A 20,510-nucleotide genomic window follows, 5' to 3' on the forward strand; every position below is an offset into this window, starting at 1 on the left:
GATATCTTAAATATATTTATTTAAAAGTGTAAAAAAAAGTACTTTCATTAATTTATATTAGATTTTGACAAAAGTTGGATAAACATCTAAATCGGATATCTCTCACATATCTTAGATATATGTATATTAATATATTTATAGTATTTAATTATATTTTTATATAGATGTATAATTAAGAGAAATCAATTCTTGACATCTCTATGATCATCAAATTTATGTTAATCATTTTCTTAAAACCAATCACATTATGGAGAAGATAAATGGATGAAAAATAAAACTTTTGCTAGATTTATGGCAACCAAGACTCGTCGTCTTTTGATTGAGTAAATAGTTTTATTTATTTTTACTCAACCCACATTGAAACTACTAGCCAAACAGGGCTAGTTAATCATTATCAAAGATGCTCCCTTGAAAAGTACTAGGTTCTTTTAGAAACTTTTAGTGCCCCCATAGAAATTCTTATTAAATTTTATGTTTAGCAATCCCATATTATGTGAACAAAAATGATAACATTAAATTTTAAATAAATCATTTCCTTATGATCTTTCTTATTAACTGAAAGGAAACAAGATGGGTTAATGAACATTATTGAATTTACTATTTTCTAAATGGGATATCATAAATCCTCCTTATTCTAACTAAATAGAGTCATTATATAACTATTTAGTTATTATCACTTTCTAGGGTGACCTATTCACATTTACTTAAGATTTGATTAATCAAAAGTGGGTTAGGCCATACCATTACATATCCACAAAAAGGTGCCACCTAGGATGCATGAGAAATGCACACCTATCTAAGGAAAAAAACTAGACAATAGAAAACATTAGAGAAGAACTAAGGACTAAAAAAATACCAGAGACAAAACTAGTAACCAAAACTACATCAAAACTATCCAAGCACCAAAGACACAAAGAGATGGCCTACTTGGTAAAGGCATTACCTTCTTGACAAACCTTACATAAACCAAGGACTTTATTAGAGATTTTTTTTAATAAGAGTCCTTTGTAGCATTTGGAGTACCAAAGTATGGGGAGTCTTTGACCATGGAAGTAGAGGGTTTCATCGAAACAAGAGGGGACATAATGTGTCTCTTTCATTCTACTTTCATATGGTCAATTCCTTCATGTATAGCTTTCAGAGAGGACAATTTTTTTAGAACCATCTCGACTATATTCAATTATAGATCTCCTCAATTTTACCCTTAAGGATCTCCTGGTTCTCCTTTAATTCTGGAAAAATAATCTTGTCTTCATTTTTCTAAAACACATTCTTTGAAAGCTCTTTTAGCATCGCCTCAAAGTTCTCCCAATTTTCCAAATTTTCGGCTATGTTTCTTGCTTCTTTCGAAACGTATTCATCATTTACTTTGATAACCCATTTATCCCCTCTCACCCTAGCCTCTATCAAATCCTTGTGTTTATTAATCTTCCTAATAGCCATGCCAAACTATCAAAGGAGTCATTTAATCACCAATTCATGTTGCTCCACATTCTCCTCCAACTTTAAAATCCTAGACTCTAAATTAAGAGGTTTCTTAATTAGGGAGGAAGGGGACAATGTCCTTACATGCTTTAGGAGACAATTTGTATTCCAAACCATAAGAAGAATTTGAATATTCAATCTTCTCCTTTTTGCTTGACCCCAGTACCTCCACTTTCATAGGAGGTGGAGTAGAAGAGGGATTATTCTTCACTTCTCTAATGGGTTAAAGTGCATGGGGACAAGCTTAGATTTGGAAAAGGAACCAATAGTGGGGTTGGTTTTCACCATAGGGTCCCCAAAAATCGCAATCACCAAATTTGGCTATGGAAAGGAGTTAGGAAGATTTGATAGGGACCCACCGAGAGGGGTTAACGCAAGGTGAAAACTACAAAGTCTAAGAATCTAACCCTGATAGAGGGGGTAGGAAACTTTTAGCTTTAGTTCAAGAAACATATTAAGATAATGAATAACAAACCCAGTAAGTGAAATTAATTTGAATGCCATATCCTTAGGTGGTTTAGCATATGGAAAAACTAGATGTGAAATATTTTGTAATGCCCATCCAAGGTGAATAATTTCATCAACAATAGGGCCACATCCTTTCATTTTTCCGGGAGGTTTTCTCTATGGTTGATATAGGTCCCATTTTTTAGGTAGCTCTTCCATGTTTAAATATATGTTATTTAGAGATTTATATTGAACCTCATGTGGTTGATCATGTATACTCACTTTGTGAGACACCTCTTTCATACATAGTGGCTACTAACTAGATCACTTTTCAAGTGAGTTAACAAGTGTTTAATCTTTGGAAGGATAGTCAATTATTGTGTCCAAATCTCCTCCACTATTTTTCCTATATATGAAAGTCTAATTTATAAATTATAATATACTATTTGAGATGATCATTTTCCTTATTATGTATGCTACTAGCTTGCCAAAAATTTGGTTTTTTATTTATAATATTTTCTACTCCAAACGTAATATCATATCCATGCTAGTAAAACCCTTCTTATAATTTCACACCTAGCCTAATTAAGAGTTCATCATAGATTGATTCTATAATTGATTCTTAATTTTTATCTCTATGTGTCATATATTATAGGGTTTATAGATTTTTATCTAGATGTAATGAATGTTTTTAAAAGAAAATAAGCATATAGGAAATGTCTTATAGTTTTTTGAGGTTGAATGCATAGATTTTAGGCATCTCTTAGGTTTCTTTATAACTAGTTTAAGATTTTATTTGTGCTATTTTGTATTATCACTACTCACTATAATATTGTATCCAAGCTCACAATCAAGGTAAATCTTTTTGATAAGCATAGTTTATGTAATGCCCCGCCAGGAAACCCCGAAGGGATTAAGCCAAAACACAAGAATAGAGTGCAATTTTTTTTTTAAAGTTACAACACATAAGATGCAACAAGATATCAAAGATTTAGATTACATAGCGGAAGACATCAACTAACACCTAAAGAGTTTCCCAACGAGATTACTTAAATTTCACAATTCACTTAACTCACACAATTAATCCAAAAGCTGAATATCTTAATAACGAGATAATTCATAATTAGGATAATTCCTTTCAAAAGAGGGAAATATAAATCACAAGAGAAGATTCATCATTAAGATCCATTCATAATCTTCATTCAAGCTTTTCATTTAAAATTACAAACCATACATCTAATATCTTAACACACTAGAATTTCATCATAACATAAGAGATCTTTTCAAGCATACTTAATTTCTTAACAACAACTGAGTATAATTCATTACTCTAAGTTACATTCTTTCATATTCCATCATATTGCATTTTAAAAGACGATTACATACTAGCATCTACGATAAATCTCATCTAAACCACTTACGCATTCGATCAACATGGCATTCAAGAAAGAACTGAATATAAGCATTTATAGTTAATTCCAATTATCCACCTAACCATTCTAACATAAGATAATCATACATGATAAAGCTGAATAAAGGAAACACAAGAGAATACATCACATAACACCATAATCATCTCGGAGTTCACCCCTAAAGGGCTACATCTCCGGGTCTGCTCAACTGCAAGACCCCTCTGATAATTAATAAAGTTAAGAATACAAGAGGTTGCACCATTACAATCCGGCCATCAAGGTGAAATATAAACAATATACAAATGACCGCATCGGTCAATTAATACATAGACGATCCTTGAAAAGAACAGGATCCAGCTGAACATAATCAAAGCTAAAACAAGAGGTCCAGAAGAGCATCCACAAGACTGAGCCATCACCACCCAAGGTCTAACATGAAACCGATACTTACAAGGGCAGAGATAAAAGGACGACCCACAAAGGTACTCTTAACAGGACAAAACGACAACACACTAGCGAACGTAGGGACAAGTGTCATCACACAACCTGGTATGGTTACCATGGCAAGTCTTCATAGGTCCCGGCCCCATACACTGGGTTACCCTGGCAACCTAATCCGAGCTTCCGGCCCATCCAAGCCTCATGTGGACCCACACATCCTCTCGTGAAGACAAGGATGGTGGTTTTCCATTTCAGGCCTTCTCACAGCATGTCGAGTCTGTGTTAGCACTCGTCCCATGTGTGAGGCACATTTATCTTACTTAGAGATTACATTCTAATCTACTTAGGTTATCACTTATTAGACTCACTTTCGACGGGTTACCCAGCAGCCACTTTGGGCGCGGCCCCCAATCGAAAGCCACTTTCCCATACGACACTAGACTAAACTCAGACGAACTCAAAACCAAGGACTAGACATGGTCAGACGAACGGAGTTCAAGAAGAGAGAAACAATCATCTGGTCAAACACAACTCAAAAGATGAACACTTACTGACGGTACTCTAACTAGAGACCTGACAACTAAGGTCAACCATGAATCATCATTCGACACCCACACAAGGGATATGACCAACTACGACAACACCACAATACAACAGTCAACTCGCAATCGAGGACTGAAACAGGTACCCCAATCATTCCATACGATAGGGTCCTATCAAAACAAGCACGACTTGCCATTTCATAATTAAAAGCGAATACAGCAATAAAACTCACAAAGGCAATGAACAGATAAGACAATATTCAACAGATGCAATCTTTCCGAATTGGTCTAAACATTAAACGTCGATCAAGTTTTCTACAAGATCCAAATCAGATTACAGTTATCTACCTCATCAAGGGATAAGTTGTTCTTGGTTTTCTAACTCTTGAAGGTTTAAAGCATCGAACAGACATATAAAGCCATAAAGAGTTTTTTTTTAAACCAAATTCATATTAATAAAACTCAGACAACCATTAATCAATTAAACAAGGTATTTAATCTCCAATCAAAACGTCATTAACATACTGGTCTAAAACCGACCTCTACAATTTCGTATTATTTCTCAAGCCCAGATGCATTATACGGATTACGGAAATAAAAATGTAGAAAGAGAATCTAAATGGAGATAATCCTTTCCAATGCATATCGTTTAAATTCAAATACTCAACGATAAATATTTCACTTACTTCTCAATTACTCAAATGATATGTTCTACGATAATATTTAACATCATCAATTAGTAATTATAACATATTTCAACAGTTTTCCAATAACATAATATTCTATTTCGTTTTTAAACAATACTACCTCAATTAGCCAACTTCCCTAATCAGCTAGAAGGTAAGATATCAATTTATTAGCCAAGATCAATCATAGAATAATCGACAATATTAAATTACAATATTACAGTTGTAGAACTTAATTAGAAAGAGGGCAAAAGTCACGAAATGAAGTTGAATAACAATTAACCTATAAACTCCATTATAGAATTAATCAATATCCAACTGACATTTATCGTGATATTGCCACCCTATTCATAATTAAGGACTAATTTCCACTTAACAATAAAAATAACATTTAACATAATATAAGCATTTTTTTTTTTGAATACTAAAACAAAATGCATTAAAAAAAAAACATCTTTAAAAACTAATTAAAAAAAACATTTTAACAAGGGCTAGGGCGGGCCGTGCCCTAACCCTAGCCGCAGGCGCGGGGAACACTCGCGGGCGGCGCTCACGGTGGTGCCCACAGGTGCCGCGGCGCCCTGCGGCCACCGCCGCGAGCCGGAGCCGCTGCGGATTGCAAGCAAAGGTAAGGGGCGAGCGGGGGAGGGGAGGAGGAGCGGGTGGAGCTCCGCTCCCCGCCCTCCAACCCCAAGCAACAGTTCATTTTTTTTTTAATTAAAAACTCGCCCAGTTCGGTGAAACAAGGAAACGCATAGACCGAACTAAAATAACGCCCAGTTCCATATTAAAAAAAAATAAATGTTTTCATTTTCCTTTTAAACACAGTTCGAACTACTAAAAACAAAACGCCCATTACAGAGCTTGCTAATGAAGTTCGATTCAATATAAATTCGGTTTAAACAAACTGAGATTGATATCACATTTTCTTGATGGGTTTCTCATTTTTTTTACAAACATCCAAGGGTTTCAAACGCCCAAGAGAATAGAGGATTTAACCACACCTCAAATACACTTCTAGCCAAGCTAATTAATTTACTAAATCAATTCATAAGCATGGCATTCAATGGAGAATCTAAAACCAAGATAGCAAGAGAACATTCCAACCCCCATTTCCATTTTAAACAATAACTCAAATTGAGAATTAGATCCTACTTGATCTCGCATTCCTGGCAAGATCTGCTGAAGAGTCCCAATCTCCAGCTACCAAAACCCTCCTTCTCCATCCAAAACCCTCAAATTTCATCTCCAAAATCTTTTCCAACCAAAATTTCTCCAAAAATGTCCATCCTCAATTTTTCCCCCAAATTTTGGTTTATATGGAAGAGTTGACTAAAAATTCCATTTTTGGAATTAAAATTCTTATTTACAAAATAATTCTCAAAATTTAATCCTTTTCTAATTACCACAACAAATCGACTTGCCTTTTCAATCCAAAATCGATTTCCTCATTAAATTAAATTTAACCTTTCAAATATCAGAATCCAACAGAATACAATTTAGTCTATTGTGATAAAATACAAAACTTTCTTTTCAACAGCATATATAAAATGCATTTAATATTCAAAATCAGTCATTTAATCGAATTTACTCCCAATTAAAAAGGAGCAATCCAATATCAACGAAAATCGCATAACGGAATCCCGATTAATCTAGTCCATTAATCTCTAATGCACAAATACATATTTAATCAAGATAATTATTAAGGACTAATTAATCAATTTATTCAAACACACCAGGCACGCAAATCGAGAAGGTCAACCAAACAGACGACTCGCAAACCCAAACAAAAAGGAAACACCGACGACGACTGACGATGCTCACTGGAGCACGACTAAGGTCAACTAGGGTCTTACGACCACCTAATCCAACTCTAAGGATAAAAAGGTACACTCAAACCTGTACATCCAGGTGAAGACGAACCTCGCACTCATGCGGCATTGTACCTGAAATTTCCTGCAACCAAGAGTCATACATGCATACATATAGAAACTTAATGAAAGCATTAGCTCGATATTAATACCACGAAATAGGAACACTAAACAACTTGCATACAACTAGTGTGAAAACCACATCAATAGCTATGCGTTAAATCAAACATTTGACTTTAACATTATATTAAGATAAACTAATCAAGATTAAACCAAGGTTAGAGATTGATTAGGGTAGGGGTACTACAGTTTAGCCTAGAAATATTGATGGTTTTAAACCATTTGAGGCATTAATTTAAGTTTTTTCATGCTAAAAAATTTGTCAATGGGGATCTACATATCACTTGCGACATCTTTGAAAGGAAATGATAGCTTAGTTGTTTAGTAGATTAAGACCAACACAATTCTATTATTGATTAGTTGCCAAGAATTTGAAATGATTATTGAGATAGGAAGGAAATTGTTCTCATTTACATGCTAATAGTCATACACTTCCATTGGAGTTGTGGGTCTCTCCAACAATAGGTTTCTATCCTTGTAGAGATGGGATCCATGCCTGAAGCATCTTTATAATTGTTATCTTTCTAGAATTAATTTGTTGGAGATTTCACAATAAGAAGCACACTTTGGACCAACACAAGTATTGAAGTTTTTGTTCAGATGACCTATGGAATGCATAAGTCTATTGGCTCTCAAGATTTTACCTTTTATATTTATTTTTCACCATACATTTATTTTCACCATCTACTCTATTATGTGTTATACTTTGTAGAGGGTGATTGAAGACTCCACTAAAGTTGACTACACATATTTTAAAGGCCAATTGTTTATCTATGATTTGAAAGTAATTCCTTATATGTTTGAAAGGTCCAATCTTTGTCACTTTTGAGAAAGCTCAATTTTTTAGAAGAAAGTCAATAGTGTATAGAGGTAACCATGCCTTAAATGTGGATTTTCTTAAAGCATTTTAACAACTATTTATGCTTTTATACTTATGTTCAGTTAGTTGTTCTTCCAGTTGCTTGAGTTGTGTATCTATTTTAGCTAGAGTTGAGCTTTGTTTAGCTCCTCATGCATTCACCTTAGTTCTCCTATTTTTGGCTTAAGGCATATTTATGCTTTCTTTATAAGAACATCATTATAAAATTGTTATTCATTCCGTAATATTTTCTTTTGGGGAATATGGCATACTTTTATTACTAATCTCATTTATGGAAGGTGTTCACATTTGTTGTTTGATCTTGTAAGATTCTATTACAAAATTTAATATGAGTTTAGAGCATAGTTTTAGAAAAACCTTTCTCAATTTTTGTGATTTTCCTTATTTAGAAGTGTTATAGGGTCTCTAGGGTTGAAATTACACAAACATGACATTTTCAGAAAGTTGGTTCTAATACCGATCCAAATCTAAAGGTGGTTTTATCAAATTCTACATAAATTTTCAATACAAGGCCTCCATATTCAACCTTTGCTTTCATGCTTTCGAGGCTATAACGTGCACATAAAAAATTTATTTTTCAAAAATTAGATATCATTGGAAAGATGATTTAGTGTTCTATTTCTAGATCTATTACTATTTCTTTTAGATTTTTCCCTCTAGGTATTATTTATTTAGTGTTTTGTCTTTTAACTTTATGGTTGATTATTTGGTCATTTTGGTTCTTGAAAATTTTATTTTTCCATTCGATGACTTACTTCAAGTTGTTCTACATGTATTTCTAGCACTTTTTCCTATTTGGGCCTTTTGAAAATCATTTTCATGCACTTCTTTATTTGTAGATGCATTGAGATGAAGTGCCACTATTGTGTATCATTTTGGGAGATAATGTACATTATGTTCTACCTTATTTTGTACATACACTATAATATAAATTGTCATGGTGGTTTGTGTAGTGCCTTTTGCTTTTTCATCACTCCTTTGTCTGGTGAGTGTCCCTCCACAACAACCTTGAATCCTAGAGAAATTTTTCCCATGCATGTGTTCATTTGTTGCAGACCCTTTTTCAATTATAGGTTCTTTCTTATGCACATTCAGATACTCCTTCATGCATTTCTTGGTAACATATATTTGCAATGGACTTGTCATCTCTCTCCCTTGTCAACGTTATGGATGGCTTTCTACTATTGGTGCTAATGCTTCCTTGGCTTCAATTTGGAGTGAGCTATGTTTAGTATTTGTTCCTATGCACTATCCAGATGCAATGGTTGTATTTTGGTGAGATGGAGCTTTTACCATATAGACAGTCTTGCATTCTATTTTTATATAGGTGACTTATGCTCACTTGACTAGTCCTTTAGACTATTGGCACCTATATTTTTTACTAGCAATTTACTCTTGAATGGTTGATTAGTATTGTTGGGGTCATTCATACAAATTCATGTGCCATCTATGTCTTTGATTACCAGATGTTTTCCATCTAATTGTTTGAATAGTGTCATTGGGGTAACTCATGTAGATTCTTGTGTTCTTGATCCTAACCAACATCTTGATTTTAGAGGAGGTTCTTCATTCAATGTTATAGCAGTCATTATTCGATAGCTATCTATAAATTCTTTGTGCTTTGAGAATGTTCTTCATGTTCCTATTTTTGAGGGACATTTATTGAACCCAAGGAAGGATTGAGAGGGGGGTTGAATTAGTCTAAATATAAATTTAATGCAACACAAACAATTAATCAACAACACATATAAAACACATGAACACCAATATTTTTTATGTGGAAAACCTAGACCAGGAAAAACCATGGTGAGCACCTGCCCACAAAATATATCCACTATTATCAGATTATAATGAAAAGATATCATTAGTTAGAACTGCAAACCAAGGCTAACTATGCTTGGGGCAAGATGAAAAATAGGATTTGCAAAACTTGAAGCTCATTCCAATAGGGCAAGATGCAAAAAATGGTTTGAAAAGAGGGGCCTCCCTATTATGAAGTTGTCCTTGAACTCTACATCAAGAAAACAAAATCAAGGCACACAATGTAGACCTCAACTATCTTGACTCTATCTCATACATCTACCACAGTCTTAAAATAGCTTGCATATCATTCAAACAGAACTCTTCTTCTCTACTCTTCACTGAATTTCACACACTTTCTTTCTCATTCTCTACATTGTTCTTCCAACTCTCTCTACAATCAATACCTTATTGCATACTTAATTCAGTCACATTCATTCCTTATGTACAAGATAGATCATCAAAGATCAAACCAAGATTATTTGAAACAAAATATACCTTCCATACCAAAAATACACATTCTGATCCACTTCTAGAGAAAGAAAGGACCAAAACACATCTTCCAAAGATCAAATCATTGATCTTCATAATCACTAGAACATAACTAACATGATACACATCCATATGAGAAATCAATGATCAAAACATATCCTCCAATACAAATAACTATAATCCAGATCTCCACGCTCTATGGTGATACTCATAACATAGTGAGTTACCTTCCACAAATCATATGCAAACCCAAAGATAGGTCTAGCATAGAATATCACAATGAACTATGAAATAAACCATGTCTTCTAGAGAACACAAAGATATTTCCGAACCATAAAGCTAACATGCCCATGATACCAAAACCACAACCAAATAAGGTAAAAACATCATTTGAACAATGTTCGCAACACTTTTTAGATCAACTACAACATCGACACAATAAGATATCTCTACACCATAGACATTCTCGACCAAAAATTATCCGAAATAGAAAGTTTTACATCAATGATAACCATATGAACACATACTTCCAACAACATTTTTAAGAGGCTTCTTAGTCTTTCCTTCTCTCTTTTCCCCCTTTTCTCTTTTTGTGAGAAATTAAATTACATTGGTTTCTACATGGTTACCTAATCAACCCATTAGGTGTTAGGACATATTCTTGCATTTAGAGGTTGTTCTACTTCACCCTAAGTTTCACTTAAGGGGGTGTGTTAAAGCATTTTAACAACTAGTTATCTTGTTTTGCCCAAGTTCACTTAGTTGTGCTTCTAGTTTCTTTAGTCGTGCATTTGATTTAGCTAGAGTTACGATTTTCTTATCTCATCATGAATTCACCTTAATTATCCTATTTTTGTCTCAAGGGGTAAGTGCAAGAAGTTGTGTCCACTTTTTGGCCAAAAAGTGGAAGTTTTTTCCCTTTTTTTTCGATTTCATCCCGTTTGACCTAAATATTTGAGGCACTTAAAGGATTATTCTTGAAAAAAAATAGTAATAGAAAATGTAGTGCGCGAAGTCTACTTTCCAAATATGTAATTTTTTTTAATACCCAGATCTTAAAAAGGAAGTTTGAATAGGAATTAGTAAAACCTATAGTTTAAAAGTCACTTTTTAGGACCATACCATGCCCGTGTACGGCAAGCATGATTTGACCTAAATGAAATTAAATTTCTTTATCCTTTTGGGGAAAGATCTATAACTCACTCACCTTTGATGAGGATATTTTTTGTAATTTTTTTCCATAAATTTATTTTTTGTTATTTTTTAATTGGGCATAATCACTGTTTTGAAAAATCCGCATGTACGGCAAGCATAATTTGACCTAAAGTTAACATTTTTAAATTTATTTTTTTTAAAACTTTATATATTTTTCTATAGTTTGATGCCATATAAAAAAAATTTCAAAAAACTTAAAGACAAAAAAGTTATTAAAATTTTGAAAAACCATGTTATTTCAAGTTTATGGATCTCTTTCATTAGAAATTATTTTAAAATTAAAAATATTGATCCATTCTCTTAAAAAATTATATATTTGGAATCTAGACATTGTGTACTATAATGGGTTTTTGTTGTTTTAAAAAATTCTGAAAATTAGGTGTTCAGATATATTTTTGAAGTCATTTTTTTGTATGAAGTTTGATTTGGTCTTGAAGTTGCAGGTCAAACCAGTTTTGAGCCTCAGGTTTGGCTTTCTGAACCATTTATCAAGCCTAATTACGAACCTACAAGTGGGCCCCAAAAAAATCTTTTTACAAACGGGATCCCGTGTTGAGAATGGGATCTCATGTTGAGAATGGGATCCCGTGTTGAAAACGGGATCCCGTGTTGAAAATGGGATCCCGTTCTATATTGCAAATTATTTATTAAAAAAAACCAAATGGGATCCTGTTTTTAACTAAAATGGGATCCCGTTTTTTTTTTCAATTAATTTTTTTTTGGAATTGTATAAATATATGATCATTTAACATAATAAAACATGTCTTCAAATGTGCGAGTTTTTACATGATATATTATGATTTAGTTGTCCTTTGGATGCTCTTTTGTTGCAATTTTAGATCCATTTTTTGAAGGTGGCATTTATTGCATAAGTTTTTAGTCATGGGGTCTAAACAATGTCAGAAGAAGAAACAAAGGAGGAAATTCAAGAAGAACGAGAGAAGGAGGCCAAATGTCAAAGGGATAGAAGAATGATGATTCGACAAATGAATAATCCTGATGCTTCTGGATCCACAACAATAGAAGAGACAAACATTCAAGATGATTCCTTGGGGGATCAGATGGATGTAGATGATATAATTATGGATGATGATGATGTGAATGAAACAATTATGAAGAATTTTCTAAGTACAACATCCTCAAATCTAGGTACATCTTCAAATTATCCAGGTACATCTTCAAATCCTTCTCTGCAAGGCATGGATAATGTGATTATAGGTGATATTCATATTGATGATTAGGTAGAAGCTGGATATACCAATGTTGAGATTGATAGAATTAACCATGAAAATTAAAGCCTTCATGTTGGTAAAGATGAAATTATTTTGAATGTTGAAACTGAAAATCCTTTTGAACATGGTGAAAATGAAAATCCTCCAATTGTTGAAGATCGGGGAAACGTTTTTATAAAAATTGAAAAAAACGTTCTGGATAATCTTCCTTGTAAGATTTCTTGGAGACAGATAAGAACATATGCCAATAGAATATACAAAAAAAAAAATTATCGAAAAAACCTTGCAATTCAATGTCAACTTATGATGCAATTGATGAGAATGTGGAAAATGAAAAAAGTGATGAAAATATAGGCATCTATGTGAAACCATCAAAAAAAGATGAATCCGTTAAGCATGTTATGTCTACTATTGCAAGTGCCATTGAATCTATTGGTACAACAAGTCAATCTAAAGATAAGAATGTGGCACGACAAGATATAACAACTGCCATAGTGAATAAAGCAACCTTGAATAAAATGATGGTAAGCAATATTAGTGGAATTTAAAATATGCATCCTAAAACATTGGTTAGAGAAACTAAAAGAAGAGAAAGTATTGAAAGTGATCCAATCAACCAAAGTTGGAGTTTTAGTGGTAGACTTTGCAGGTCAGATATGAAATTGAATATTGAAGTGAAATATTTGGTTGAAAAGTTTTGGCATGATAATACAAGGGTATCATCTAATGCTAGAGATGTTCTAAAGTCGAGAGTGGGGTGTAAAATTCGTGACCCTCATCCAAAACACCTATTAGACACAACTCAAACTGAATTTTATAGAAAATTTTTGGATGAAGTTTTGTTACCTGGAAATATTACTATAAGTCAAAGATCATTTGAAAAATTTAAGCCCTAGTATGTGAAAATTAACAAGCAAAGAGTCTCTTGTTGTTGTAAAATGCATGTGCAATTTCATTACTATTATGATGTTTTTCGATACATACGTTGTGTTTTGCTTAGTAACATGCTTATCCATGAATGTGGTATTGATATGCCACCTGAATCAATCAAAGAATTTGTAGCAAGTTTATTTTGTCAAAGAACTGATAGGAAATTATTTTATTTACATTCACGTATCTCTGGACAATGTTCTAGTTGTGGCAATTTTTTATCACTAGTAGAATGTATGCATGAGAGTAGTGAAACTGATTTTGGACAACAACTAGTGGATGTTAGAAGATTTAAGAATGTTGAATATCCCTTAAAGGATGGGAAAATAGGAAAGCATGTCAATTTAATCACAGAGAAGGTTAGTGTACATGCATTCATCTTAGAATTTAAAAGTAAGATTGTACCAAAATATGTGACACACTCTCAACATACTAGATGGCTTGATTCTCAATTTTGCACATGTAGAAATACATTTCTAGTTGGAAGTATACTATCAATGGTGGACTTTGCAGAAAACTATACTCTTAAGCCACAAGAGGAAATCCAATCTCAATATCACAATTCCACTCAAGTTGCTATTTTTGTTCATATTGTTTATAGACACGTAGATGATAGCACAGAGGATGATAGAAAAATCCTAAGGGAGTATCATTTCTATTTGAGTGATAATGGGATGCACTCATTAGAGTTTGTTCAATATTGTTTCAACATATTTTTTAGAAATATAAGAGAAAGAGGAATCCAGATGACAGAACATCTTATATGGTCAGATAATTGTACTGGACAATTCAAGAATGCTCGAATGTTTTATTGGTTAAGCAGGGCTCACAAGGAATACAATATCCAACATATATGGAGTTTTTTTAAAGCTGGACATGGTAGAGGAGAACATGATGGAGCTAGTGCATGTGTTAAAAGAATTCTTGCTAGAGAGCAATTAAAATTTGAAGATAATGTAAAATTTAAAGATGCATGTGCAATTCTAGATTGGTGCAACACAACCTTATCTACTGGATCGAGTGTGAACTCTACAATTCAACGATTCTTTTGGTTAGTTGAAGAGGAAAATATTGTACCAAAAATTGATTGTGAGACAATTAGTGGGTCGACAAAATGGCATTCATTTAAGAGTTCAAATGCAAGCACATGGACTATATGGATAAGGGAACTTGCATGTTTTTATCAGTTTTGTATTTCAGGTGATTCTGATGTATGTGAGAATACTGAATGGGTTGAAGATTGGAATCAAATGTCGTTGACTCCTACTCAAGCACAACATAAGATTAACACAATTGAAGATAATGATGAACTATTTGCATCAAATGATTATGATCGTGTTTTAGACCTTGTACGAAAAGGCGATCATTTTTTATTATTTTGTTGGCCATTTAATAAAATTAGTTTCAAACTTTTTTATATTTAGTGTAAATTAAAAATGGTATTTTTTAAATTCTAAATTGTGATAATTTATTAATTTCTTTTTTTGTCTAGGACATGTGTATGTCATTGTTGCACCTGAGGACAATGAAGAGGAAACAAAATATTGCTTGGCTCCATGTGTTGAGACTAAACACAAACTAGTTAATCCTTGAGAAGATGATGATGGTTTTCATTATCCGATTGGTTCAGTGGTAGTTGTTGGAACTTGGATAAGGAAATATTTGACAAGGAAGAATGGTTTGCCTTCTTTTGAAGATTATGAAACACATAAGAAGATAATACACTACTCACATTTGATTGTTGCAACAAATATACAACTAGTGAGATATCGCGGTAGACCTAATAATAAAAATTTGTGGATACTTTCTATGGAAGATCACGAGACAATTATAGATTCTTTGGAAAAAAGAGAGAATGCAGATGGTACAATGGAATAAGTATTTAAATAAAGAGGTATGTATACATGTTAAATGTATGTATGTATATATTGTACATATATAATTTCTTTTTATTACATACCATTTGATCATGTAGATGGTTTAAATATTATTGTTTGATATATATAGGTGCATCCCCTTATTGAAAGCTCTTACACAATTGTGTTACATGTAATGGAATAATTATTTAATATATAGAGCTACGTATACTAGTTTTAAAATTACATGTCTTTTGAAATGATTTAAATTGATATAAATTGCTTTTTAAATATATATAGGTTTTCATAATTCATTTAAAATGTGAACATGACTGTTTTGCACTTCCATCTAGATTCTAATTTTTTTTGTCCTTATTATTTTGATCCCCTTAAGCCACATGTCCCAATTGTACACCCATCCCCTTAAGCTGAGTCATGTCCTAATCAATTAATTTCCCATTAAGCCATGTACTATAATTTACTTCAAATGATCCTCTTTTAAGGCACATGTCCTATTTCTAGTTTGATCCCATTAAGCCACATGTCCCAATTGTACACCCATCCCCTTAAGCCAATTCATGTCCTAATCAATTAATTTCCCCTTAAGCCATGTCCTATAATTTACTTCAAATGATCTTCTTTTAAGGCACATGTCCTATTTCTAGTTTGATCCCCTTAAGCCACATGTCCCAATTGTACACCCATCCCCTTAAGCCGAGTCATGTCCTAATCAATTAATTTCCCCTTAAGCCATGTCCTATAATTTACTTCAAATGATCCTCTTTTAAGCAACATATCTTATTTCTAGTTTGATCTCCTTAAGCCACATGTCTCAATTGTACACCCATCCCCTTAAGCTGAGTCATGTCCTAATCAATTAATTTCCCCTTAAGCCATGTCCTATAATTTAATTCAAATGGTCCTCTTTTAAGGCACATGTCCTATTTCTAGTTAGATCCCCTTAAGCCGACTCATGTCCTAGTAATCAATTAATTTCCCCTTAAGCCATGTCCTATAATTTACTTAAAATGATCCTCTTTTAAGCAACATGTCCTATTTCTAGTTTGATCCCATTAAACCACATGTCCCAATTGTACACCCATCCCCTTAAGCCAAGTCATGTCCTAATCAATTGATTTCCCCTTAAGCCATGTCCTATAATTTATTTCAAATGATCCTCTTTTAAGCAAAATTTCTTATTTCTAGTTTGATCCCCTTAAGCCACATGTCCTCAATTGCTTAAATAATTTTCCCTTTTAAGACATGTTCTAATTGGTATGTATGCATCATTTTTTGGTTAAATTTGACTTAGTTAATTTATTTTTGTATTTTTAATTAAATTTGACGTAGTTTATTTCTAATTAAGTTCTGACTATTTTTTTCTTTTTGTGCATGTAGATACATCTTGGAACCAAACTTTTAATTGTGGAGATCTAATTAAAAATCTCTAGATTGTTTTTGAAACTGTGGAGATCTAATTTATCTAGATTGCTTTTGAAATTGGTTTTAATGTCTTAGATTGGATCAAACTTATATAATACTTTAGATTTCAGAATATTGAGTTAGACTTTAATATATAGATTTAAGACATGTGGAACTTAAAAATTTTTAATTTGAGATGTGGATGAAGCTAAATTATTATATATTCAAGAGATGCACCTGGATTAAACTTTTTTAGATTTAAGCTTCTAGTGTGTATATATGTGTGCATGTACATGGTTATTTTAGAAATTATCAATTGCTTTGAATTAAATTTTTAATGTATACAACATTTGTGTGTGTACACGTGTTATTTGGAAATATATCAACATTGTAAGTGTGTGTGTGTGTGTGTGTGTGTGTGTATATATATATATATATATATATATACACACACATGTGTACAAGTGTGCTATTTTTATAAATATCAATTGCTCATGTGTATATGTGTTGAATTGCTCTTGCTTCATTTATTTTTAATCTATTTATTTAGTTTTAGTATCATGTACATACACATACACATGTATATAGATTTAGATTAAAAATAAATGAAATTTACATAGCTTGAGATGATTATAAATAAATAAATATATGTATAAATATAATGTCCATGAAACACATGTATGTATGTGTACTAGAGAAGTGAACACTCAAACATAAAACATACATATATACATATATATATATATATATATATATATATATATACATATATATACATATATATATATACATACATATATATATATATATATATGTATATATATATATATACATATATATCACATGTACACGCACTGCATATATGTATATCAAGTCTAGATGTGTGATGTAAACAAGTCCATGTGTACACGCAAAATAAACAAGTCCCAGTGTGTACACATGTACACATGTACATCAAGTCCATGCTCAAAATGAAATATATAATCAAAGTGCACAAAATAAACAAGTCCCACGGGATGGAATGATAAAATATCAATAAACAACATGAAACATGTAACAAATCTAGCCCCTAAAATGAAGACGACTGCAAGCCCTAAATATGATCTAGATTCCTCTTCAAGCCACGTAGACGAAAAGGAGAAGATCCACTCTGCAAGACAAAAATGTTCAAGTTTGTGAGAGTTCTACATAGTTCATGTTCATATATATATATATATATATATATATATAAACAATTAGGTATGTGCAGGATCATGGTGTGCCAAAACAGGCCCTTAAGTGGCAATGAAATTTCAGAAAATCAGAGTTATGCAACTTGACATGAAAATTTGAATAAGTTGTAAACATTATTTTTAAAATATGTAAGAAGAGAATATATAGAAAATTGAATGTAGTTTCTAAGATACTAGTTGTTTTTTGGAAAAAAAAAATCCCATTTGATGAAAATTTCAAATTTCAATGCAGTGGTACTAAAATTTCAGGAAACAAATAAGTAGACATATGTCTGACCACCCTAATCACAATCAAATCATAATATTTTTTTATAATATTTATAATATAAGTATTAGACTCATGTCTGGATGTGACACATATTTTTTTTTTTTAAATTATAAAGTAAATAATTATTTATGAATTTTTTACTACAGCTTTTCAAAAATTCAGAAACTCCTACGTCTGACCACCTTAACTTGGTCAAAACCTTATGAAATTTAATTTTTTTTAATTTTTCCCTATATTAGACAAAGCATAGGATGTGATGCATGTTTTGGATTCAAAAAGTGTTATACCGTTTGAAAGTTATGAGTGTTTTTCAATCAGTATATCAATCAGGACTATTGTTAGAATTCAATTAGAAAACAAATAATAATTATTTATTAAAGTTGAAATAAGAAAAACCTTATATTGTTGGAAAGCTGGGAACGTCCTTAAAAAAGCCTTTTCATTTTATCAATTTTGGCTACAAAATAAGTCATCGGCCACCAGTGTAAAGTCTGGAAAATCAAGGAATACTGAAAAACACGTTTTTTCAGTTGACTTTCCAAGCTTGTCACTTCCAAGCCAAATACCAAAGCATTACTGAGCCGAAATTTGAAATTTGAAAATTTGACTACAAAAATCGGATATTCGATATAATCGGATATTCGATATAATCAGATATCCGATTATAATATATAAATTTGTGGTCCCCAAAAATTTCCACGTTGCCGCCTTTTATTTACTGAACTACCACATTAATGATGATGGTAGAAATTTGATATCGGATTTTATTAGTCATATTTTAGAGAGAGAGGAGAGGAGAGAGAGAGAGAGAAAGAGAGAGAGAGAGGGAGAGAGAGAGAGATTGGGGAAGAGAGAGATTAGGGGGGAGAGAGAGAGAGGGAGAGAAGAGAGATTAGGGGAGAGAGAGATTAGGGGAGAGAGAGAGAGAGGGAGGGAGGGGAGAGGGAGAGAGGGAGGGAGAGAGAGAGAGATTGGGGAAGAGAGAGATTAGGGGGAGAGAGAGAGAGGGGAGAGGGAGGGAGAGAGAGGGAGAGGGAGAGATTAGGGGGGAGAGAGAGAGGGGAGAGAGAGAGAGAGATTAGTGGAGAGATTAGGGGAGAGAGACACACAGAGACAGAGGGAGAGAGATGGGGAGGGGGAAGGGATAGAGAGATAGAGAGAGATTAGGGGAGAGAGAGATAGATGGAGAGATTAGGGGAGAGGGATACAGAGAGATTAGGGGAGAGAGAGAGAGATTAAGATATCATAGGACATCATGAACCCTTGTGACATTAAGACATCATGAACCCTTATGAGATTAGAAGAGACAGAGAGAGAGAGAGAGAGATTAAGACATCAAGAACACTTATGACCTCTTAGCACACCATATGACCCCTAATGACACCATATTGGGTTGCTTTAGGTCATATTGTGTCCTAAGGGGTCTTATGGTGTCCCAAGACACCATATGACCCCTATTCACACCATATGACCCCTAATGACACCATAGGACCCCTTAAGACACCAAATCATGTCATTAGGGGTCATATTGTGTCTTACGACCCCTTAGGACACAATATGACCCCTAACGACATAATTTGGTGTCTTAAGGGGTCCTGTGGTGTCCCAAGACACCATATGACCCCTAACAACACCATAGGACCCCTTAAGACACTAAATCATGTTGTTAGGGGTCATATGGTGGCCTAAGGGGTCGTAGGACACAATATGACCCCTAACAACATGATTTAGTGTTTTAAGGGGTCCTATGGTGTCGTTAGATGTCATATGGTGTCCATAGGGTTCATATGGTGTCTTTGGACACCATAGGACCCCTTAGGACATAATACGACCCCTTAGGACACAATATGACCCAAAGCAACCCAATATGGTGTCATTAGGGGTCATATGGTGTCCTAAGAGGTCATAAGGGTTCATGGGACACCATATGACCCCTAAAGATATGATTTGGTGACTTAAGGGGTCCTATGTTTTCTATAAGGGTCATATTATGTCTTGGGACACCATAGACCCGTTATGGACACCATATGACCCCTAACGACACCATAGGACCCCTTAAGACACCAAATCATGTTGTTAGGGGTCATATGGTGTCCTAAGGGGTCATAGGCCACAATATGACCCCTTAGGACACAATATAACCCAAAGCAACCCAATATGGTGTCATTAGGGGTCATAT

This window comes from Cryptomeria japonica, chromosome 10 (assembly GCF_030272615.1).
Source record: "Cryptomeria japonica chromosome 10, Sugi_1.0, whole genome shotgun sequence".
NCBI classification, from domain to species: Eukaryota; Viridiplantae; Streptophyta; class Pinopsida; order Cupressales; family Cupressaceae; genus Cryptomeria; species Cryptomeria japonica.